The following is a 12,642-nucleotide window of genomic DNA, read 5'->3' on the forward strand; positions in this document are numbered from 1 at the left end:
ACTACTAGCAGCTTAGTTCATGTCCTCAAGATGGATGAAGCAGAAGAAAACTCCTCACTCCAGGCTAAGCTGAACTCTCCTCTCAAAGGCAAAGCTTGCTTGTGCGGGAGAAACAGAGCATCCCAAAGCAGCACCAGGAAGTACAGACCAATATTCCCTGGATGCCAGCTTCAAACAGCTTTCTCTGCTCCAAAAGTGTCTGTAAGAAGATCCTAGTATAATAAAACACTACAATCTATAAAAAAACTCTCCTTCATTGCAGGAAAGGTAGGAAAAAGGAAGGCATTTAGATCAAGTAATCCAGGGGAAGAACACAGAGAAGGTTTTGGAGGCACAAGGCCCAGACTTCACCTGCTTTTTGTCTGACTTCTCTCGGTAGATCTAAGATACCACATCTCCCAAAAAAATTTGCTTCCTTTCCACACAATGACTACAACATTGTGATTGCAATCACAGGAATAAACCTCATCTGACACTCGAGGCACCATTTCCACATTCCTGGAAGGTGCTCAGCTGTTTGGATTAGGAATATGGAATATGGTGTAAAAAGATTATGGGAGACTAGGTTGCCAATTGGTTAAAAGAGCTATACTCCTGCATTCTTTAATTGTATCTCTTTCCTCTTTTTCATATCCTTTTCCATCACTCTACTTTTTTCCACTCTTAAATATTTGCAGGCAGTTCCCTAACTCAGACGTTACTCAAACTACAAGCAGTTAAAGTTTCCAAATGTTCTCCATAAACACATCCTTCCTCAGGCCCCTTATCCTTTATATCACTCAACACTGGTTTCTTGGAGTCAGTCTGACACTGATGTATGAAGGATTTGATTTTGCTTTCCTTTTACATCTGGCTAGTATGAGAATAATCCCACTGGAGACACTGGAATCATTCTAAGTGAGAAGAAAAACCTGATCAAGCCAACAGACTCTTACATGCAGCCACTATTCTGTACAGGTAGGCTGAGCTGAAGACTCTGAATACACACCTTTGAACCTAAATAACTCATGTTGGGGAAAGACCACAGTTTGGAAGGTTTAAACCTCATCTCACTGCTCCCTCACATCATCCTCCTGTGTGAGGAAGTCTGTCTGTACATAACAATGCCAGGTTTAACAAACATGCAGCAAACATGAAAGGAGAGTTGCAAAAATAACAAAAAACAAAACAAAAAAAAGCGCCTAAGATCAACAGAGAGAATGAAAAACACAAATGTCAAGTATTAATTGCTTGACAGACATGAGGAATGCTAAAGGAAACTGTTTCAGGATTTATGTTCCAAAAAATAAGACAACTTCCCAAACTATTTCCTTTCAAATCTCTCAGCATTTTCCATAAATTCCATTTGCATGTGTGGTGGTCTCTGATAACATACAAATCTGCATGCATAAACTATTTTGAAATGTTTGTACAGTTTCATCCAAAAATATGACTATATGTTTGTGTTTCAATTGTCAGCAATAGGAGATTAGGCAAGAGCCACATGCATCATGTCAGGGGCACTGACCAAGTTTAGGTGGTATGAGCACAACCTCCCCCTTTCTGGCTGGGACTTGATAACAAAGAGAAACCAAATTATCTGAAGGACAAAATTGTAATAAAAGCAGCAGCACAGACCCTGCTCTCAGTGATTGGAGTACTGGCCCAGACAAACGCCCTGAAACCAATAAAGCCATTTCATATTCATACAAGTGTAACCAGGAGCAGAAATTTGCTGATTTCCAGGTCAGGCATCAGAGTTTTTGCAACTCTGGGGAAAAAAAATTAAAAAATTAAAAAATAAAAAAAAAAAAGATAAAGCCCTTGGAGGGAAGAGGTGGGGGCAGGGGGAGAAAGAGGGACTGACACTTTGCCTCAATCAGTGTTGTTTGAAATATCTTCCATTTATTAACATTCTTGCTGAAGTCGAACTTTAGTTCCACTTTATCAGGAATATAATGCAGCTGCATTTTCTGGATGGGAACACCACCAGAAATATGGTAACTATACAGTTGACAGCTATGTCTTGTTTACTCTCATGTGTAAAAACCATATAGAAATTATCCTTATAGGAAATTTCCATCTGTATGCAAAGAGAAACAATAGGAGAGGCTGGAATGGGATGCTTGCTGAGAAATGGGGTGGGAGAGCTGTGCTGCTCTCTCCCCAGTGAACATCTTGCTCCATCCTGTGTGGAGTGGCAGGAGCTTCATTTTGCCCAGAGTTTACCTGAGAAAGTCTCCTTGGTTCCCCAGAGTGCAGACTGCTCTGGTACAGCAATAGGATTTGCAGGGAATATGCATCCATCTCCTCATTGCTTTCACTCTAGGACATTCATCTTAGAGATGCATTTTTCCTGAAGCAGATGCTGAGGGCAGGGTGCTGGCTTGGGGATGGCTCTCAGCCCATGCAACTGCAGCACTGCAATGGCTCAGCCTTGGCATTATTCCTCCCAGGGGATGAGCTGCCCATGGGAGAAACCATGGGCATGGGGCACGAGGGCTGCAATGCAAGAGGCAACTCTGGAGTTGCATCTCCTGAGCTCAGTGGGGACTTGTCAGTCCTTCAGCTGCTCAAATGCTCCTCAGACTCTTCTTGTCCAGATGCTTATCCAACAGCACCCTTGGGGTGACTGCAGGCTCAGGGCAAGACTTGGGGGAGGACACTCACACCAGGAGGACAAACACAGGTGGACCTGAGGAGCACTGCCCACTCACCCACAGCCCAAGGAAGATGGATACAAAATCCACCATGATAAGACCCACCAGAGACTCCATGGTGGAGCATTTGTCCCACCCTCCCCAGTCACAGGAAGTGTTAAATACTAACCACAGCAGATCTGCTCAGGCTAGGGCCCTGCAAGACAGCCCCTTGTGTTGGGTAGCCACCCCCTCAGCCATTCCCAGTGAATGGAAGAGCAAAGAGCCTGTTAAGGAGCCTGGAAATATGCAAGAACTCACCAATGTTTGCTGCCAAACACTTTTATCTTTGGACAAAGATAAATCTGTTGCTTACTTAACCCAGCCTTTATGAAACTTGCAGGTCCAGGTTTCCAAAATAACAGGAGCAGAGTAGGGCTGGCTGGTGTCCTGGTGAGCAGCAGATATATACAGGGCAGCTAGAAGGTGACACTATATCTTATGAAAAAAATGGCTGGATAGTAAGTCATATGTGATAGAAATAAATAAGAATTTAACCTCTATGAGCCTTAGAACTTATCTTCTCATGTTTCTGTAAAGTGCAGGTGTCTGTTTGCTTAAGAGCGCTATTAAGATACAGCATTAATAATGGAGAACAAAAAAGTCTGCTACTCAAAAAGAATAATGAAGAACATAAAAGTCTTGTATGGCAAGGCAGATGTAATGCAATAGTGGAAGAGCAGAAAGGTGCCATAAATACATGCGGGTGTCCTTGGCTGTCACACAGTTTGTAACCCAAGGCCAGAGGGAAGAGAGATGCTGGGATCCAAAAGGCACAGCCCCCACAGCAGCGCTGGCTCTGAACTCCAGGGACTGTTCACCAAGGTGCTTTCATCCATGTTACACATGACTGTGAGTTCAAACAGATGAATGTCATCCCAGGGTTTGGGTGTGGAGCTTTGGTGGGAATGTGGGGCCTGCCTCCTCCACAAGGTCCCACAATGGACTCACCAGGCATTACCCATTTGCCAGGGTTTATGTCAAGCTTCAGGCTTCCTGCAAAAATGAACTGGACTCCACTCTCATTTTCAGGTCATTTGCTTAGTTTTTACAGGAATAGGTGCTGCAAAACCATTACAAATATTGGGACTAGAAACTCCCTTTTTAGTCCCAGTAAATACCTTTTATTTTAATACTAAAGTTATTTTGTGGCAAGAATATAGTCCCTTACTCTGCCACCCATGACCCAGGCTGAACCTGTTTGGCCTGTGTTATTGTGCTAGTGTAATTCAGTGGAAAAGAGATTGGATTAAACAGGCAGCTCTGGAGGAGTAAATAAAAGGAACATGCTTTAAAGAGTAAATAGACAAGTCTGAGTAGAATGGAATAACTCCTGGTTGTGCTAAATCAAAGAGAAAATAATGCCCCCACTAAAATCTGAACACAGATGTTTGTCTCTGCCAGAAGGAGAACCAACAAAAACAGAGGGGAGCAGAGGATGCTCTGGGGTGCCTGCAAATCCACACTAGAAACAACACCCTCAAAAAATAATGACTAAAAAGATTTAAATAAATAAATTAAGCAAAGATCTCTGTAACAGCCAGGCTTGTGATGGGGAAGAAACCAAATTTCTGAATTATCTGCATGGATTTCCTAAGATGAGTGTAGAGAAAACTGGGTTGGCTCTGGGGACGTCCTCACTGATTCTAGACCAAATTTGTTTAGCAGTAGAAATATTATTTCTTTTCCTCACTGCCAGCCCTGCAGTTCAACCTGGACTGGGGGGTGAGTCCTCAGTTTCACCTCTCCTTTTCCTTTTATGCTGCTCCAGCAAAGCCAGGAGCATGCTTGATGTTTGAAGGCAGTAATGGGATTTTCCTAGCACAGGGGATCCTCTAAGAGTAGCCAACAGCTTCTGTCTGAGCCAGCAGTACAATGTCTTAAGGCAGGAGAGGGCTGGGAGGATTCAACACTCCCTGGAAGCCTCAGCACACAGATTCCAGCTTTGGAAATGGTGAGCTGGAGTCATCAATCAGTCCAGCTGTAAAGTCAATTGATTTGTCTTCCTTCATAGACTGTTTTACCTCCAGTAAAAAAATTGAGAAGCTGAAGATACAAAGCTGATGATGCATTTTACTCCTGCTCATCAGGGATTTGTACCCCAGGAATTCTGCAAGAGAAACAAGGCACTCATCTCTCCGGGATCAAAACAAGAAAAAATACTTGTTTGCAAACCAGGGGCTGATTCTAGTTGTATTCATTCCTGTATAATCCATGATGTATGCTGGTCTGTCTCCATCCCTGGGTTGAGCTACAGAGAGCAGGGGGAAAGACTTTAAAATCAACTGTCATACTGCTCACATGAGCTTTAAATATCCAAGTGGGGTAAAACATATGTGGAGTCACATTCCAGAACTCATACCCTCATTTTCATGCAGTGGCATCAGAAAAAGAACATTGTCAATGACTTGGGGACATTTGTTTCCTCTCAGCTGCAGAGGAAATTCTCTGCACTTTAAAGGTGTGACAGTCCTTCCCGTGAGAAAATAGGACAGTTAATCAGGGAGCCAAAAATGAAGTTTATTTCTACAGTGACTTTAGTGACGGAGCTTTAACAAAAAGTTTTGACAATACACAACATTGCTATAAGTTGGCCCAGCTTTATGGATGTATTACTGTATTGCATTGCCTCTCCTGTGCTAGCAAGGGAATAGGGATCATCATTTCAGCTGAAAACAGACATAAAAGTGCAGGAACACTAAATATATACAAATTCATGCAGTCATTTTCCTAGCCAGACCCTAAATGTCTTCTACATAAATCATTTGCTAATATGAAAAGAATAAGAACTTTTGAACACTTTGGAGTCCTGATGAAGCCATAAATTGAGACACCCAGATTACAGACACAAGCATCCCTACTTGAGCACAGCATTTAAAGTGAATAAATGGAGAGAAGGAATTACATATACTGTAAATTTATATAGTGCAAAAGAATTATTCAAGGAATGCCACATCCTTAGACAAGGAAATCCAGGCCAGGCACTGGGGGGAAAGTGAATACATTTCAAGGCCAAGCAGAATTAGCAGGATGATCAGTCTGCATCATCCATAGTGCATAAACTCACTGTATTTTCCAACAAAGTGATGTAAGTGTGACTCTGTTATGCAATCCAGCACCAAGGTGAGAGACTTGGTTTACAGACAGCAAAGTCATCTGCATGAAAGGCTCCTCAAGGCACCACTCCAGAAGAGATTCAAAAAATAATTAAAGCTGCAGGTCAGCATTTCCAAATCACTGACTATGGCTGCAGGGGGCAGAGCCACAGTGGCTGGGGTGCCCTGGCAGGGCACTCAGCTCTACAAACCCCAGTTCATGGGCATTAGTGGAAGGCAAGGGTCCATCAGAGCATTCTGCTTTCACCAGATAAGGGTTCCTTATCCAGGCAGTCCTAGAGTGACTCTTTTCTTATATCTGGGTAAGAATTACTCCCAAAATGTGTTTTCCCAACAAAGTTGCAGGGCACACTCACATTGACAACATCCCCAAGCAACACACAAGCTGTGCCTCATGAGAAACTCTCTGGCAGGTGCTTCAAGATGGGATGGAGGAAATTTGGGTGCAGGAATTAGGGCTGCATGGCTTAAAACTTAGGAGCCTGGAAATGAGCAGCATCCTTCAGCACAAACACAAAGCTTTGGTTATGAAAAATTCTTGTCAAAAGAATGTGGAACAGGAGAGTATTCAAGATGGTGTCTATAAGAAAAAAACCCACTTCCATTCGAGTGGAGAAACATTAATGCTAGTATTTATATCCTTATATAATTACTTGTCTTAAGCATAGGTTCATGCTCTTCTGAAGATACAACCAAGAAATTTGATATGGCATGTACAAGAACAAATTAGTTATTAGTAGCTACTTTTTGCACAGCTCTCAAAGGTGTGCTAGGGCTAAATAGTTAAATTACGTCCCTTGGATCTGAATAAAGCCTTGTGCATAACTCAAGTGGCACAAAAATCAAAGTGGAGTGCAGGTTAGCCCAGTGCCATTTCTGACAGGTCTCTCTGAAGGCAGAGTTGCATTTGATTGTATTAATTGGCAGCGTGGTTCTCCACAGGCCTGGAAATGTGTATTTCATTCTTTTGCCATCTAGTCAGAGCTTCTGAGCCTTCCTCTGGATGTTCCCCACCAGCATGACAATGTGCAAATTGACCTTGCATCTTTTCATGCATCTGATATTGACATTCAAAGAAACTGATTATCTTCCTATATCCAACTCTTGGCAGGTTGGTTTCACTTCTGTCTCTGCATTTCCTTCAGAAAGAAGAATAACAATGTACCTCACATTTACTATGGGTACAATCCTGTGAGAAAGAAAGTGCAGGTTCTTGAAGGGGGTGCTGTGTTGCTTCCAGCACTTTGAAGTCACTTTGGTACCTCTCCTCACATCAATCCTCTGGATCTAATTGGAAGGAAAGATTCCATTGCACTGTGCAGGAAGGCACATCATGGGGAACAGTTTGCAGGAGTGATTCAGTAGAAATCCACCCAGGGCACAGCTGAGCCTCAAATTGGTTTTCTAAGTGGGTCACTGGAGTCCTATGCATCAGAACAGTGAACCATGTGCTTGGATAAGTTGGACAACAGAGTATTATAGCCCTGACAAAACTAGATGCCAAATTGCTTCAGACTTAAACACAAGCTTGAATGCTGGCATAGCTCAATTTTTTCTAGGAATAAACCACATCCTGTAGAAGTTCAGCTCTGTTTTCCCAACCAAGATGTTCTTAAACAATCTCAGGTGTGAAAAGGCAGTCAAATCACAAACTTCTTATTTTGAGAAAACTGGCAAAGACACAAGGAAATGGAGATGCTTCAAGCTGCCAGCTGAAATACAACATGTATAATGCTGGAATGTCTTCAGCCTTACATGTGTGTTCTCTGCATAGACCTAGGGTTGTCTTTGGGTCCATCAGGACACCAGTATAGCCAACCACCGAGTCAGCTCTGAAGCTTGTGTAAGAAGCTGTTTGGTTGCTGTATAGATAGACATTAATCTGTTCACTCATGCATCTCTAAGCATTTTACTAACACTCATAAAGCAAATATCAGTGAAGTCTCCCCTCCACTTATCTGAGAGCACCTGCACTGACAGGAGATGCAAAATGCACTGGCTGAGTTCAGTCACTTGGATGAGCTCCCCCTACTTAGCTGAAGCTCTGGAGTCCTGACTCCCAGTCTTTCCTAATAAACCTTAGTCCTTCATTGTGGACAATTCCCATTTCAAACAACAGCAATACAAGGTGTGAGAACAGATCTGCCTGCAGCACACTTACTGCAAGAGGGACCTCATGCTCCCAGAGCAAGGCAGCTGAAGGGCTTTCACTGGAGGAGGGTTTGCCAGCAATGACATAGCCAAGCTGCAGCACAGACCATGGATAAGCCAGATACCAGCTCTTTTCCTCTCACTGCCAGTTCAAATGTCAATCTCATGCAGGCTCCTGATTTACAGTAAGTCATGCCATCACTCTTGTGAGCTGGAAGTGAGAATGCCTGCATGAAGCCCCATATGCCATCACAAAGTGCAGGACATGGTGTGAAAGTGTCTCTTAATGAGGTAGTAGGTGTAGGTGTAGGGCAAGTGGCTGACACTATTGGTCCCTAACAAGGGGAACTTGCACAAAGAGCAAACATGAGCACATGGGCTAAGGTTAACAAAATACTGGTCAGAGATGAGGCACAAACACAGAATTCACCTCGGAGTCCAAATCTTTTCCAAAGCTCAGGAGAATTTGGGCCTGGAGCTGTTGTTCAGCCAGTCAGAGACAGATAGTCTCATAGAGACACTGTGAAACACATGATGCTTTGGTTTCTAGAACCTGATCCAAATACATGAGCACGTGGCACTCCCAGCATCTTCCTCTTCCCCTCCCATTGTTCTGACATGTTCTCATCAACTCAATTCAGTTAGTATCATGTTTAAGGAAGCTTAGGAAACACTTGTCAGCTTTGCCAGGAATTTATCTCCTCGTCCCAGTTTGTCCTCAAGATAGCCTAGGAGATGACATGTTTGTCTAGGCTGTAGGAACTGCTCTTAGCTCATCATTCCCCTTACTCACTCCAGCATTAAGACAAAAGACAAAGTGTGAAATAAATGTTGTCAAGTCTCAGGCATAGGTGAGTAACAGAGGGGTGGTTTATCCCTCTGCTGCTAAACCTTTCTGGTGGTGCAGAGACATCCATCTGAGCTCCATCAGAGCTAGTATGTCACCACTGTGCTCCTTATATCTGACACCATGTGAACTGAATTATGTGATATCCAGGGCCATATCAAAAGTTATTGGGAAGATCCCAAGTGTGAATAAGTCCTCTGAGACCCAGAAGTGTCAGGGAGCAAAAGGAAAAATGGGTAAGATGCTCTGCATAGTCTTCCAGATCTGCTAAGATGGGTATTGATGATCACTGGAAGGCCTGCATGGCCCAGTGCAGACTGTGTGCAGACATGTCTCCATTGCGTTCCCAGTGCATTCCAGAGATACCTCAATTTTTCTCAATGTCTGATTATCCTTCCCTTCCCTTCATAGCTAAAGGAAAAATTGAAATTACCAGCACCAACTTTTATTTATTCTTTTTTTATCCATGTCTCCCTCTCAGCTGGTAAGTGCTGCACAGCCTCTGTTCTGCCATGTACAGCAGTAGTGTGAGAATAATAAATAACAATGATATGCTTTCAGCCAGAAAATAAACCCCATATGCGTCCTCAAGTATCTCTTTTCTCTTGAAGTATTCATGCAAACATTGGTTCCAGAGACTGTTATAATCCTGTTTACTTGTCAATGCTTGGAGTGAGCATGTAATTACAGTTCCACTGTAAGATACTTAACATGTAATTCTATGGCAAAGAGCTGCCACGTGATTTTAGTCTTGTAAGTTTGGAATTATGCCCTGAAACCTAAATTAGTCCCAACAATTTCTGTTCAGAGGAGGATAATTTAATGCAAATATTATCAAGCATGCCAAAGAGTAAATTTCTCCAACATAAGAAAAAACACAAGCAATTTTAAAAACTTTTCTTTTTACACTTCCCTTGCCACGACAGTTTTCATGTATCTCCATAGATAGGCAAGGGGTTTGTGTTTGAGTAGGGTGCAAAAGTAAGATGAAAAATATGAGTGGCAATCAAAGAAACCTGTGGAATCAGTTCTGTTCTTGAAAACAGACAGAAAACCTGTAGGACACATCTCTTATGGTGATACCCAGTGTGCGACCTTGGTGTCAGTCCTGGGCTAAAAGAATAAAGAAGTTATAGATGTATCTGGCCTTTACTCACTCATTCCCTCTGGTGTAGCTCTGTCTCTAGGATCTGTTGTTAAGCTACTGCCTGTCATACCATCATCATTAACTACATTAATTGGGCCCTGCCTTTAAAATAATCCATCCTCAGCATCACAACACTTCGCACTCCTACGAGCCTGTTTATTCAAGACTCTCAGAGGGCTTTACATGTCCTGACTGCTCAGGCACTACAATGTGCCCAAGAATTTGGTCAGAGGCACAACAGGGGTAGCTGGGTTTACCATAATAAAGTTATATGCTTGCCTATGGCCACAGCCAAGACTGCTCAAGGAACAAAGGGAGGACTGCAGCTCCTGGCTGCGTTGCTTCTCTGCATGCCCAGTCCCATGATTTGTTCTGAGCCTCATTTTCCCATTTGTAAAAGAAGCTTCAGTCTTTCAGCTTTTCCAAGGGCATGGTGACACCAGCCATGAGACCCCTCAAGAGCAAGTAAGTTATGGCCATAGAGACACCTGGACCTCCTTCACGACCTTTTAGCAAGGTTGCCCTTCCTGAGCCATTCCCTGACTCCCAACACTCATTGCCAACCCTTTCAGTACAAACATAAGACAGACAGTTTTGTTACAAGGCCATAGCAATGCTGAGAGTCCATGGGAGTCACAGGCACATGGATAGAAATTCCCCAAAGCTCAGAGGAAGGAGAAGAGAGGAATGCAGCCTCAGAACACCTGGGACCCCTGGATGCTGCCAGCAAACCCAGGTGTGCACCACACCAGTGGGGGGGACTATGAAGTGATCTGGCGATGACAGCCCAGGGTGCCTGATACATCAGCTCTTGGGGTCTCTCATGCATCTGTTGGAGGGCTTGAGATATGCTGTGGGCCAAGGGGACCATTAAGCAGGTGGGCTGCTGGATGTCCTGCATGCCTGCCAGACTCAGGCAAGCTGGAAGGGGGTGTAACTCCATGGAAATCACACGGACATGTGGATGAATGTGCAATATCCTCAGCCATGCATGCACACAAACACATGGGGACAGGGAAGAGATGAGCGCATGCATTGGCTGGGATGCATTTGCTGAAGCGCAAGAAGAGCCCAGGAAGAGATGCATGACCAGCAACACAGAAGCCACCACTTGAGAGCCTCCATATGACCCTTGGAAAATGTCTGGCAGTTTAGGTCTTTTAGCAACTGTCTTATTTAGGGAGTGCTTGCTGATGGTGCAGGTTCATACAGCAGGTACATTGTGCCATCTTCTGGTTAAAGGCTGTGGACTCCCTCTCCGGGAGTCCTGCTTCTCTCCACTGAGCATGTAAGAAGAGCTTTTTTCTTATGCCTTCAAGAAGTGAGATCTTGAGATGCCAGGGCAGCTCTGTTCTGGTGTAACAGCATTATCTGCAGAAAGGAACCACAAGCCCAAGGCAGAGTTTGTGAGGATCACGGGGACGTAGATGAGCTGTCAAATACAGCCCTGCTCTGCCAAGCCTGTTGCTCTTGCCTTCAGGAGAAATAATACTTCAGCATATCTCTTCAGTGAGACATTGAGATAGCCTTATACTCATTTGGCCAGCTGTGAAGCTATGAGCCACGCGTAGGTGATGAGCAAACCTACAGGAAAGTGAAAAAGAAAGTACACTCAGCAGGGTCCTCAGACAAAAAACATGTTCATCTCTCTAGTAAGGGAGATCATAATTATCCATGAATGCATGAAGACACATGTTCAGAGACGCTGCCAATTACTCATCTGGATCATGAATATGGGGAACTGGATGTTCCCAACCCACTCTTTGCTGCAGAAAAATGAAGATATAAAACTGCATAGGGATATATGATTTTGGAAAGAGCTCTTTGTGGAGAAATAACTGGTCTGAATGTGCAAGCCTAGACTTGATGCAAAAGAATTAACTGATAAATCCTCCTGGGTTTCAGCATCACAGTTTATAATGTAAGTTTTAAAACATGGCTCCTGAAAGTAAAACAATTTCCAGCACTGTCACATCATGCCCAACTCTGACCTCACTTACACCAGCACAGCTCACTTAATTTCAACAGCAGCACTTCTCCACCTACCAGGATCATTTTGCAGAAGTAGGTGTGCAGGATGATGAGTTCAAAAGGACCTAATTAGGCACATATTAGAAAGACAAATTAGAAACAACGACTTCACTAAATACTGGTTAAGCAAACACAGCTTCAGGGAAGATCTGTGCTAGGGATTGTCTCAGCAGTACTAGTGTGAGCTGGATGGATCAGGGGCACAGCAGTCCCCACCAAAAAGCTGGCATATAATGATGTTGCTACAGGAAACCGTATGAAAGGATGAAATCATCTCATCTTAGCTTAACTAAAGCAGAAGCAGAGACAAAGGGTTTGACAAGATTTACATGACTTCAGCCTAGTCTACCCACTTATAATCTGCCTACACTTCCTAACATGCTGGCTATCTCCTTGCACAAGCCTGTTGTCAGGAGAAGATATGGGAACATGTCCAGATTCTGAAGTAATTCAGGTCTGTGCCCTCGATGATTTGGCACCTGAGCAATTGGGAGCTTGGATTGCACCATGCTGCAGCCTGGTCGGGCGTGCGGTCTCTGCACCTTACAAGGACAGCAGCAAAATGCTTTTCTGAGGCTAAGCTCACACCTACATCAGGATCACCAACAGCAGAAGAAGGATTTTAGATCTGAAGCTGGATGCTTGGTGGGTAGGAATGAGAACTGAAGCACA

This window comes from Pithys albifrons, chromosome 5 (genome assembly GCF_047495875.1).
Source record: "Pithys albifrons albifrons isolate INPA30051 chromosome 5, PitAlb_v1, whole genome shotgun sequence".
Classification (NCBI taxonomy): domain Eukaryota; kingdom Metazoa; phylum Chordata; class Aves; order Passeriformes; family Thamnophilidae; genus Pithys; species Pithys albifrons.